General features: G+C 35.2%; 1 protein-coding gene across 6 annotated transcripts in view; it reads right to left on the minus strand.

Moving 5' to 3' along the window:
• TENM3 (teneurin transmembrane protein 3) overlaps window positions 1-13,193 on the minus strand; it is a 2,406,934-nt gene that overhangs the window by 937,419 nt on the left and 1,456,322 nt on the right. For all 6 annotated transcript variants that reach the window (XM_076010707.1, XM_076010706.1, XM_076010703.1 and 3 more), the window contains exon 7: window positions 8,653-8,815. The gene's annotated coding sequence lies outside the window, so the exon portion shown is untranslated. The remainder of the gene's footprint in view (window positions 1-8,652; window positions 8,816-13,193) is intronic.

The following is a 13,193-nucleotide window of genomic DNA, read 5'->3' on the forward strand; positions in this document are numbered from 1 at the left end:
CAACATATTTTATTTTTACAACTTACTCTTTTTATGTACACAGGATGCTTATTTCAGGTACACCTACCTCTGAAAACATGAAAAATCTGTTTCTTTACTTGCCTTCTGGCTATTGTACAAACTGCCACTAGCAAAAACCTGGGCGAAATATTATGTGTTAGGAGTTAGTAATTTAGATATAGAAATAATAGTCCAACATCTATAAAGCAAATTAAAACATGAATTTTAATGGTATCTGAGTGTTTAATATTTTCTTTTCTCTGCTCTTCTATTATTGGCCAAGTTAACACTAAGGACCATGTATATGTGCACGTACTTGCAAAATAAATGTAAATAAATAAATGTGTATGTCCTCTATAAGAAAAGTTTAAACTCTGCTGAAGAACTCAAAAGAGGATAGTCAAATGACAAAACCTACCATGCACTTGGAGAAGAATGTTACATAGTGGGAAGATACTGAATTTCCTCAAATTTACCTATGAATTTAAAAGTTGTTCAATTCAAATTAAAAAATTGATAGAATTTTAACTTTAGAAAGCGATATTAAAGATTTTAGGTTAAAAAATAAGTATTTAAAAATTGCCAGAAGAATCCATGGGGAGGGAAGAAGACAGCAAGGAGGCACCCTTAACCTGTCACATAGTAAAACAGATTGCAGCGGTACAATAACTACAATAGCTTGATACTGGCAGAGACGTGATCAGAGAATGAGAGAGATCAAAGACAGTCTGGAAATAAACACAAAGTCATGTGGAAATTTGGTTTGGGCATAAGTAGTATTTCAAATAAATGGAATATAAACAACTGGTCAACCATTTGAAGAAAATAAATGTGGATCTTTCTCTAATTCTCCACATCAAAATAAATTTAAAATGAATCAATATTTTAACCTGAAAAATTAAACCATAAAAGTTTTAGAAGGCAAATTTATTTGTAAAGTTGAGAAAACTTTTCCAAGTAGGATGTAAAACCCAGAAGTCATAAAGCAAAGAGTGAAAAAATTAGCCTAGAATGTCATCAATCTAAGCAAGAGGCAAATGAAAATCTAAGAGAAAATACACATTTAATATGTATGATAAGATGACTTTCATAATTTTCAAAAAAAATATTTAAATCAATCATTAAAAAAATGATTACTACAATAGAGACATGGGCAAAACTTAGGAAAACTAAATTCTTAACTGTATCAATGTGGATATCTTGGTTGTGATGTTGTATTGCAGTTTTGTAAGATGATACCCTTGGGAGAAAAGGTATATGGGCTCTCTCTGTATTATTTGTTACAATTGCATGTGAATCTACAATGATCTCAAGATAAAAAGTTTGATTTAATTTTAAAAAGTACAAACAAATTAGGAAAGGCAATTTAGAAAGACAAAAATTCTAATGCTCAATAAACAGATGAAATGATGTTCATTTTTAGTCAAAATGCAAATAAAAAGAAACAGAAGCAATTTTCCTCTTCTATCAATAAAATTTTAAAATGCTAAACAACTAATGTTGATAAGGATGAGGCTATGAGGGAAGCTCTCTCATTTGCTGTTGGTGGAAGTGTAAGTTTGTATACTTCTTATTAGAAGACAATTAGGTTATATACATAAATAAATTTTGAAATAATGTGCCTTTTGGCCCAAAGATGGTAATTTACTTCATGAATACAGCAGAAAATTTCTCTCTCTCTCTCTCTGTGTCACACACACACATACATATGCAGCGATATATAACAAACAGCATTGTTTTTAATAGCAAAAAATTGGAAATGACAAGAGTACCTCAATGGAAAAAAAAACCCAAAAAACAAAAAACAACTGACTGAATGGTTTTTGGCACATCCATAAGGAAGCAGCTGTTAGAAAGAATGAATCAATGTCCCTGTGCTAATAAAATACATCAAATGTAAGGGTGGGGTGGGGAAGCAATGTGTAAAACAGTGGGTATAAATATCTTTTTAGTAGAAGTAAAAAATATAGCTGATCAACAGAGAAGTACATCAAGGGGTAGGTATGACATTTGGTAAAGAGAGAGGCAAATAGTTTGGTGTGTAGAGAAAGAGAGCAAGCAGAATTGTAGATACACAGGCAGAGCAAGGTAGGGAAATAACTAAATAGCTAAATATAGGGAGGTTATAGCCAAAGAAAAAATGTTCCTGTGTTTCTCTTATTACTACTACTTACAGACCATCCACCTCTCCTCCTCCTCGAATACCCCATATTTGGGTCACACGTCATTAGACTACATCACTCCATACAGCTATTCCTTGTGATTGTCTACACACTCACATCCCACTCGCCTGCGTTCCTTGGAGATTTTCCATCCTAGTTTACTCTCACTCTTTCCAATGTTACCCCTGTCAAAATTCTGGGTGACTCGAATATCCATGTTGATCCTTCCAACAGCCTGGCCTCTCACTTCTCAGTGCCAGAGTTCATGGATTCAACTCTGCTTCGACCACTCACTCACATGGTTGCAATCTAGATTTTTTTTTGTTATAAATAACTGAAATCTTTCCATTACCCCAATGCTTAACAGCTCATTGTTAACTTCTACCTCCTCCTACCATTCCGGCTCATTCACTGGAGGACACCATCTCATTCTGCAACTGCACCTACAATTTTTTGATCCTAACACCACTCCTCTGCTTTCCATGCCCTCACTTATCTGTTTATCCAGTTTAAATTGTGCAATCCTATCATCACCTCCTTGTCTACACCTTCAACTAGTCAACTCACTTGTCCCATTTGAGTTTCTTAATATTCATTTCACAAAACCCCATCCATTGCTAAATTCAATTCCCTGTCTACTCCATACCTGCATGTGCACACTTGAACGTGCTGATCAAAACCATGCAACCATACAGACTGGTCTCACCCTAAAACTGTGACCACTAACATCCATGGTACTTTTGTGCTTCCAGGTTATAATATCATTTTCCTGCTCTATTTATTCTCCTTCCTCCAATCATTATTTTGTACACTTTCCTTTATCTTCAAAGTTTTTCCACAATCCTTAGTCTCAGCTGATGAACTTGTTTATTGAATAAATGTTGGAAAAACTCTTCTAGATATAGGCCTCGGCAAAGAATTTATGAGGAAGACCCTAAGGGCAATCATAGCAACAACAAAAATAAATAAATGGGACTTGATTAAATGAAAAAACTTCTGCACAGTCAAGGAAGCAATCAACAGAACAAATAGACAACCCACAAAATGGGAGAAAGTATTTGCATGCTATAGATCTGATAAAGGGCTAATAACCAGAATCTACAAAGAACTCAAGCAAATCAGCAAGAAAAAAAAAACCCATTTCAAAAGAAGATAGACTAATGGGCAATAAACATATGCAAAAGTGCTCAACATCACTAATCATCAGAGAAATGCAAATCAAAACCACAGTGAGATATCACCTAAACTCAGTGAGAATGGCTTTTATCAAAAAGTCCCAAAACAGTAGATGGTGGCATGAATGCAGAAAGATAGGAACACTCATACACTGTTGGTGGGACTGCAAACTAGTACAACATCTGTGGAAAATAGTATGAAGATTCCTCAAAGAACTAAAAAGTAGAACAACCATTTGATCCAGCAATCCTACTACTGGATATTTACCTAAAGGAAAAAAAAGTCATTTTATCAAAAAGACACACTAGAATGTTTATTGCACTATAATTCACAATTGCAAAGAAGTGGAATCAATCCAAGTGCCCATCAATACATGCATGGATTAATCAAATGTGGTGTATACACACACACACACACACACACACACACACACACACACCATGGAGTACTACTGAGCCATAAAAAATGAATTAATACTTTTTGCAACAATCTGGATGGAACTAGAGACCATCCTCCTAAGTGAAATATCATAAGAATGGAAAAACAAATACCACATGCACTCACTGGTAAATTGGAACTAATAATAGATCAGCACTCATGTGTACAGATGGAAGTAAAACTCAACAGAAATCTTGCAGGTGGGAGGGGGGAGAAGAGGATGAGTAAATTCACACCTAATGGGTACAACATACACTATCTGGGTGACGGGTACATTTTATAACTTTGAGTCAAGCAGTACAAAAACAATCCACATAACCAAAACATTTGTACCTCTGCAATATTCAGAAATTTAAAATAAATAAAAAAATAAAATGGAGAAGTAAGCTTAAAGAGATCTTCCACAATGTCTCTCCTCATCAACACATCCTTCTACACTTGTGCTTATGAACACCAATTTCTTTTCTATGGCTCATCCCTCCTCTTTTGCATTAGGCTGAAACTCTTTCATGTACCTAGGAGAATCTCAGAAGTTCTTCCTTCTTGCATCACCAATTTTCCCCTATTAATTGAAAAATTCCTAGGAAATACAAAATATACCCATTACCATTCTTAAGAAAAATGTTCTCCTCTCCTTCTGCATATAGATACCATTTCATTTTAATTCCTATTTATAGCAAAATTCCTTCTAAGTGGGCTCTCAAATTCCCAATTTCTCTCCTCTTTTTCTCTTGAGCCTACTTTAGATTTTCTCTCCCACCACCCACCGATGACCTAATATTGCTAATCCAATTCAATCTTCACATTTTTTGATATAATGACAGCATTTTCCACTTGGCTTCTTGAAAAACAGACTTTTGTGACTTCTTCCCACTTCATTGGCTCTCCCCACAGCATCCTGACTTCTTAATGCTGAGGTGGGCCATGTTTAAGCCTTGATCTTCCTCTTCCCACTATCACTTCTTTCATGATCTTACCCAGTCAGGTGGACTAAACACCATCTATATGCTGAGAATTCCTAAATCCCTGTCTCTAGCCAATACCTAAAGCATGGACTCTTGTATTATCCTATTCACCTGACCTTTCCAATCGGACATCTAATAGGCATCTGAAACTAGACAGGTCCAGAATGGCACCTTTACCACCTGTTCCTATCAGTCTTCCCCATCTTAATGAATTACAACTCCATGCTTCTAGTTGCCCAGACCAAAAACTTTGGAGTCATCTTTAGCTCTTCTTGGTCTCTCATCTCATACCCAATCCCATCAGCAAATTTTGGCAGTACTACCTTCAAAATATGTTGGGACTGCAAAACCACTGTGACCACTTCCTTCTCTCTCATCCTGGTCCAAGGAGCCGTCATCTCTTGCCTGGATTATTGCAGCAGGCTGCTAACTAGCATCCCTGTTCTGCCCTTTCTGCCTTTCTCCTTAGTCTGTTCACAACCTAACAATAACATATGTTGAGAACACACCAAACACATACATGGGATCATAGCATCTCTCTCCTCAAAATCCTTCCATAGTCCACATTCAGGAAAAAAGTCCTTTAAAAGCATCTCATCTTATAGAGATTAAAAACCAAAATCTATTAGTGGCTCCCATTGTCTATCTCTGTGATTCTCTACTGCTCTTGCCCTCAAGCCCACACACGTGTCCCCAGCCCAGCCCTGTGAGCCTCCTTGCTCCTGGATCCTCGCCAGGTGTGTCTTTTCTCAGAGCCTTTGCACGTGCTTCTTTCTACCTGGAACGCTCTCTCCCCAGATATCTGCAGCGTTCCTTCCCTCACCTCAAGTCTTTTCTCAAATATTTTTGCAGTAAGATCTTCCTTTTTTGCAAAAGCACTTCCAGTCATCCTTCCCTGCTTTACTTTTCTCTGTAGTACTTACCACCATATGACGCACACATGCATGTACACGCATACGTCTACATTCTCATTTAATCTATTATTTTTCTATTTACAGTCTTTTTCTCCCCACAAGAATGTAAGCCCCATGAGGGCTAATGAGTCATTTTCCCCCCAAATCTGTTTTGCTTAATGTTACAATTCTAGCATCAGAAAAAAACCAGGTACATAAAAATCCTAAGCGTAGAGTGAATGCATAAATCATATACAGATATTTAAAGGGTTATGTACTTCTATGAAAGAAATATTAAGAAATTGTAACGAGTAATTATTTTACGGGAGAGAGACTTTGATAAATTCTGTTGTTTTTCCTAATCATATATATATTTATATATATATATATTTAACTTTTCATAAGTTAAAATTATGAGAATACAAATGATGGTGGCAGTGATATCACAGAACATCTGTTGCTTTTTTTCTACACACTTTTTAAAAGAAAAAGGTAAAAAGTGTTATTTTAAACAAATCTACACATTTTAAAAAATTGCTATTAAAGTTACAAACAAGATCAAACAGTAGTAGAATAACAAATTGTCCAGCTAACTGAATAGCCCTACATGTGAAGAATTACATGAATTTTAGACGAATAATACAAGATGCCTCACAAATGACCAAAGGAACATGTGACAAGTGTTCTATTTAGAAGATCAGAGAAGAGTTTACTAAGATTTTTATTATATTGTGTTTAGCTAGAGGGTGAGCAACATGTTCCCTGCTATGTTTATTCATGTATCAACTAATAATAGTATGGTTGCAATGTAATGTAGCAATTGCCAACTTGGATCTGGTAGTCTATGTTCAGAAACAGAATAGGATAAAAGCTGATTTTATGTTATATAGTTTTTAATAGTGATGAGCTATTATAAATGGTTCCATTCCAGGCAGGGTGGCCCTGACTCAGCACTGCCTCTGCCCCATTTCTTAATGAATCATGGTCTTCCGTCAGACGCAAGCAGTCTGATCACCCGAAACACACAAAGAAAAAAGTCCATACCAATTCAGGCACATTTTACCAACTTATATCCAAACGTATCACCCACATAGTGTTGTTCAAGTATGTTGAGTTTTCTGTTAACTGCATTAAAAATATGTGAATTTGGGTGGAATTATCTGCCAATATTATGAACATATGGTTACTTTTTCTACTAATAAATATTTCTACAGATATGAGACTAATGAAGCACACAGTGATACTGCCTTTTCATGATTATTAAATATATAAATTCTCAAGAGATATGAATATATTTAGGTCATTTCAAGCATAATTTCATAGAAAACCACTTCAAGTACTGTACCTTGCTTAGCATATAATCTATGATGAACGAGTGTGGTATGAACACACAATTCCAGAAAATAAAAATAAACACTGGCATTTTAAGGTATCTGTTTTATGCTCGTTAAATCTAAATAATTTTTTAAACAGAAATGTTATATTATTTATATTTCAATGGCCTTGATACATTGTATTTGGATACTATTTGTCACCAAATTACAGAAAGATCTTACAGTCAAGAAGCTGTTCCAATTTTATTCCATTTCAGTCATAGTGAGATAAGTCTTGATGCTAAAAGCATTTTATATTTTTTACGAGATCATCAGCTCAGGATTTTCTGATATCTCTCAATTTTTCTCCACTTCAGGTTTTCTCACAGGTAATAATAAAGCTACTTTGATAGAAATGTAGCCATCTTATGGTTTTCTTTTTAAGTAGGGCTCCACATTTTTCCCAATTTGAAACAGTAGGCACAACAAAGTGTAGTGGAGTGGAAAGAGAGAAAGTGTGGAAGTAACATGTTCTCTTGAATGTTTCAGTAATCCAAAGTCTTAAAAGAATTCTTTTTGATTTTTGTTACTAGTTCATGGCCATCCCTGCTAAATATTTTCTGAATCTAGACCTTTTTCTCCCTACCACCTTTTTGTTTACTTTTTTCCAGTGCTGTTTTTTTTTTTTTTTTTTGTGGAATGTTTAGGTTTGGTCACTTACTTATTATTTCCAAGATTTACTGCAGAGTTTCTATTGTTTGGTATTTTTTTCCTTTTGTTTTCACCATTTGCTTTTTCTACTTCTATTCATTTTGTTGTATCACTTTATGCTTAATACTTTCTTAATCTGGTGTTCTTTGTGGTCTTCATCCCCTTACTCTCGGCTTTCAAATTTTTATACGGTAAAACTCAAGTCCTATTTATATTTAGTCTGAATAATAATACATTTTTAGCGATGCATGTCAAATAATTAATTTAGTATCCTGAACTTCTCATATTATTTCTATTTTTCTTAATTATTATTGAAACAGTAGGTTTTTCATAATTGTTCAGGACTTTACAAAACATCTATCATTAAAAACTTCAAGATACAAATGGGGAAGTCCAATGAAGTATAATTGTATTCATTTTTAGCAAATAGCCCTGTCTCTGAATTTTATTTTAGACTAATAAATCACCTAGATTATACTAAGTGGTTTATTAGATTTCATGGAAGCAAGAGCATTAGAATACCTATGCATTTCTTTCAGAATGAAATAAAAAAGAAACATTTCAGTATGGTCTTTGGCTGAGCCTGGGGATTAGGTGTGTTTACAGTTAGGTAAATCTCTGAGAACTAAATTCAGGGACTGAAATTGGATTTGATTTCAAACAATCCCTCCATAGCATATGCATTGGTTGCTATGCAACACAATTTAATATCAACAAATGATGCCAAATGATTTCTGCACACTGTAATTGGCTTGCAAGTTGTGCTGCCTGAAAATTGTGAAGAGAAGGGGATTGCTTAAATTTAAATGATTATGTTAAAAATGTTAATTTTTATAATTTAAAAAAACCCTACAACACAAAACCTATGCCTTAAAATTGAAGAAAAGAACTGCCTTCTGTGATAATAAATGCGCAACAGTCTGGAAAGTTCCTCTTCTACCCCTTGGGTAAGCATAGAACATATTGAAGTAACTTTTTATGCTGGTCTACTCACCTAGCTTCTCTGATGAGTTGGCTGTGGAAAACCTATGTAGAGGCAGAGCTCAATTAGTGTAATTTATGTATCCTTGGACGTCAATCATTCCTGTTGAGAGGTGGGACTCGCAGCCTCTCAGTGCATTAATTAAGAGCTCATCTCAGCAGAGCCATCTTTCTACCTAAGGACCCAAAAGAAAGTTTTAATTAGATTTTTAAAAGCAAGTATGTCATATATGAAAGCAAGTGTAGTTCTTTAGTTGGCATGAGACGCAACAACTGGAAGGGAATATTCCAAACAATACAAAGGGCACCGGTTCTCAATCATCTGTGACATTATGGGTAAGGGGAGGGGGAACATCAGGCTTAAACATTGATTTCAACTCTTGGACAATCACTTCATGAAATCACTGAAATTTTGACTATGCTGTTTCATTGCCAACATAATTATCGGACCCTTATCTAATTATTGATGCAGAGCTGGTACTTGCTGATTGAGTGCAATTACAACATTGGGGACAGACAGTCATTTTCTCTGATGACTGGCTTTTTGTTCCAGGCTAGCTTCTGACTGAATGTGCAACGGGTGATGCAATGCAAGTTCAGCAAAAGCCAGTGAGGGGACTTGCACAACGCATCAATTTCATTGGTTTGGAGATGGAGTGAGCCCACCGTTGCTGGCTAGCCTAAAAATATAGGGACTCGGGAGAGGGAGAAACTAGCAAGGCTCAGTGGTGTCAGCTGCTTGAGAGAGGCTGTTCTCCTGGAATGGCTTGTGTGAGGCCATCAAACACACTCCTTAGGGCTCACTTGGGAAATAATAGATACATTATTGATTAAAATATTTATAAATTAAGGGAGGGAAAACAAATTTTAAAAGCTAGCTCAGATTCTGGAAGGGAAATATATCTACTAATAGCTATTAACCCCTCCCCCTCCATAATTAAGGGGGGAGATCAGAACACATGCCTGAGAGAACAAAATCAAATGAGTTTGCCAATATCAAGGAAAAAGCAAATAGTGAAAACAAAAGGAAAAAAATAGCGAACAATGAAAACACTGCAATAAGTTCTTCGAAAATAACGAATAAATTACCAAATCTAGAGATTCTTAGAAAAAGAATCAGTGCTGGAAAAAGCTGAGATGCAAAATTTCTACTTTTGGAAAGATTATGTAGACAATGGGGAAATATAAACCCAAGCCACAATGAGCACGAAATAAATGATGTAATAATTGTAAGGGTTTTTCTATCACACAGGACTGGTCCAATGGGCAGATGTTTCAGAAAGCAAGGAAAGCTCTGCTCACTAGCTCAAAATAACAGAATGTGTGTTCCAGGGTTTCTCAGTGGTATTATATTTCATTTTGTTTTTCTAAGGGAGGGTGTTTAGGAAATCCAGTTACTGTATACGCTATAAATTTACCACCTAACTAGCATACTTGACATGTACTGAATAACAGCAACAAACCTGACAAAAGAAACTATAGATTTCACAGGTATACGGTTTGTGCAGTATGTTTTTAAATGATAGTGTATCATGAAAATATTACTATATAGACAATTTGTCAGAAGAAAAAAGCTGGAAAATTGTGGCCCATCACTTATGCTAATGTTCATAAAGATATTTTATAATCCTTTCTCAGCTCTTTCCTCTCACATATTTTCCCAGCTATTTTGCTTCATTTATTGTGCTGTATAATGTTTATTGCACAATACATAGAGTACTACTCCCCAGATACAAGTTGGCAATTGTGCTGGTTACACCAATCTTGTGTGCCTGATAAATTTATGTAATACAACATCCTGCACTTGAGCACCATTATTGTGTCCTTCAATGCATCATTTTATTTGCATTTAAGCCAGAGTATATTACAAAGTCATATATTACAAATTACCTTTTGGGCATATTGTACTCAAGGATGTCTAAATAGTAATATTAATATATGCAGTGTTATGCTTTACGATTATGTGCAATTTGTTCACCTCAAGGATCTCTTTGTTTTCCAAGCAATGTTTAAATTATCTTTATGATAGACTAAGGACAGAGCAGGTTAAAATTAATGGACATTTAGTGCAGTTATTTTTAAAAGTGAAAAACATCATATTGTGCCTCTTCATGTATTGTCAGCTTTTTCTCCCCTGCCTTGAAGAAGTTACATTTAATCTTGTGATCTGAAGGCTCTTTCCAACGACACTGACCACAGCCACTCTGTTACCCACTCTTTGTCAGTTCCCATAGGCTGTGGGGCTTGATTAAGAGCATGACAGAAGGAATAGGCTTCAGAACAGGCAGTACATTTTTGTGCTTTTATTTAGCCAAAGATATGAATTTCCACTCTGCTTAATTTGTATCTTCACAAGAACCCAACTTTAAGATTTGGGGTAAAAGTCAGCCTTTTTCCTGAATGAGAATTTCTTTGTTTTTCTATATGAAATTTTCTTAACTAAATGGAGCGTTTCAAAAGTCAGCTATATCAGAAGTTTGGGTCAAATTATAAGTGGAGCAATTTATCCATACAAGGCTTTGTGATTTCCTCTGAAATTGGTGGCAGTGGGTGCCATGACATTCCAAGGAAGAGAACTTGGTCTGTGTTTGGAGAATGGCAGCCGACGGAAGACCTGAGTTCATCTCCTCCCCGACCCCATTATAGGAAATTCACATCATTTCTCAAAGATTCTTGGAATTCGCGACTCTACTATATCCTTGGCCCATGACTTTCACCTCCCCAAGAAGTGATTTTTTTTTGCTACCAGCTAACTTGCTTCTCTTCACTTTCCCTTTTAGCAGCCACGATGGCAACTTCAGGGTGGAAAAGCACATGGCATCGCTTCTTTCCCTAAGATTCTGACGAGCCTCCCCCAAGTCCCTGCCAGGATGGCAGGGGGTGTTTCATGTAGCAGCTTGATGAACTGGATGGAGGTTTAGAAAACAGTGAGTACTTAGGATGACATCATGGAGGCTCAATCTGCTTCAGTTGAAATGTTAATTTGTTCACTATTTTAAAATAGCATAGTCAAGCTTGATAGTAACGGTTTTTTAATATTTGGCTGTATAGACTGCCATGAAGCTATGTGGCTCCAGAAAACAAAGGCTCCATGTGTGTCTACTTACAGAACACTTTTTACCAGGTGGACCAGTACATTTTTTTGAACATGTAGCTAATTCATTCTGTGAAATCAGCCAAGCTAGTATATATATTAATTTGCCAAATTTTCTATACTCATGGGACTTAGATACAAAGGCAAGCTATAATGAACCTGTAGATAAAATGACCCCGTTCTATGTTGTCTTATCTCTGGTGATTAAGAGTGAAAGAGCAGGGTTATTGTCTGACCTCTTCTACTCTTTTTGAGAAATCATTTCTGAAGGAATAGAAATTTCTTATTAGAATATGTTGCTAGAAAAAAATATAGACATTAACGTTTTTTGAACTTTGGGTTCAAAAGCACATGTAACATCATTAATAGCATAGAGACTTCCAGAAGCCTTTAAATGACAAAAACACCAACTTTTGAATGTATTTTATAATTCAGATTGGCATTTGTGAAATATGTTCTCAGAGACTTTCCTATGAAGGAAATCCCATATGACAAACTTTACAAATACTAATTTGCTCTAGTAATGCCAAGGAAAGACAAATCAAGTCTAGCTCTAGTTTCTATTAGAATGTGTAGATTCAGGGAATGGGATTGGATTAATGCTGTGCAAAATCTACTTGTTTAGATAGATATTTTCCTAGGCCATAGAAGAGACATGTCTGTGTGGGTTTATCCATCTTTTATCTTTGACGTTTTATTATTTAGTTTTAATGTTGAGATATTTTATTGTCTACGAGCCTAGAGGTTTTCTGCTTTGATATGTTTATAAGACAGAATAATAAATAAGTGATGATTTAGTCCAGCATTGATGTCAGCATCATAGTAAGCTTTATATTTTTTTCAAGCTTTTCCCAGTTCTGAATGAGGGAAAATGATTAGTTGCTATTGACTTTCCTGACATCTAAATTATTGGAGAGAGAACAATTCTCAAGTTATGTAAGTGATTTAAACAAATATCTACTTACATTGAATGTCATAGGTACCACATTGTTTTCTCATAACTCTTTTACTAGTTTATGCAAGTTTTATAAGTTAGTGCAAGTTTAATAACAATGAGGGACAGTAATTAAAGTACTTTATTCAGGACATGTTCTACAGTAATTTTTTAATTAAAATATCAACACTTTAAAATAAAAAAATTGGCAGTGGAGAAACTATTCAAACACTTTATAGGTGAAGCCACAGTGGTGCAAAACAGGGGGAAACTCTTATTTATTTATTTTTAAAAGGATATATTTTTCTCACTGACCAAGTTCTTTGCATTTCCTTATAAATTCTATATGTGGGCATTTAGCACACACTACACATACTTGTTCATTGCATCTTTATTAATTTAAATGATTTTCTTTTAAAGATCTTTGAGAGTGGAGAACTTGTAATTATTCAACAAATATTCAATATTTCCAAGATAATCTTGTTAATGTCACGACATTTGAAAAGTTTTGCTTCTATCAAGCCAT

Source organism: Microcebus murinus, chromosome 15 (assembly GCF_040939455.1).
Source record: "Microcebus murinus isolate Inina chromosome 15, M.murinus_Inina_mat1.0, whole genome shotgun sequence".
NCBI classification, from domain to species: domain Eukaryota; kingdom Metazoa; phylum Chordata; class Mammalia; order Primates; family Cheirogaleidae; genus Microcebus; species Microcebus murinus.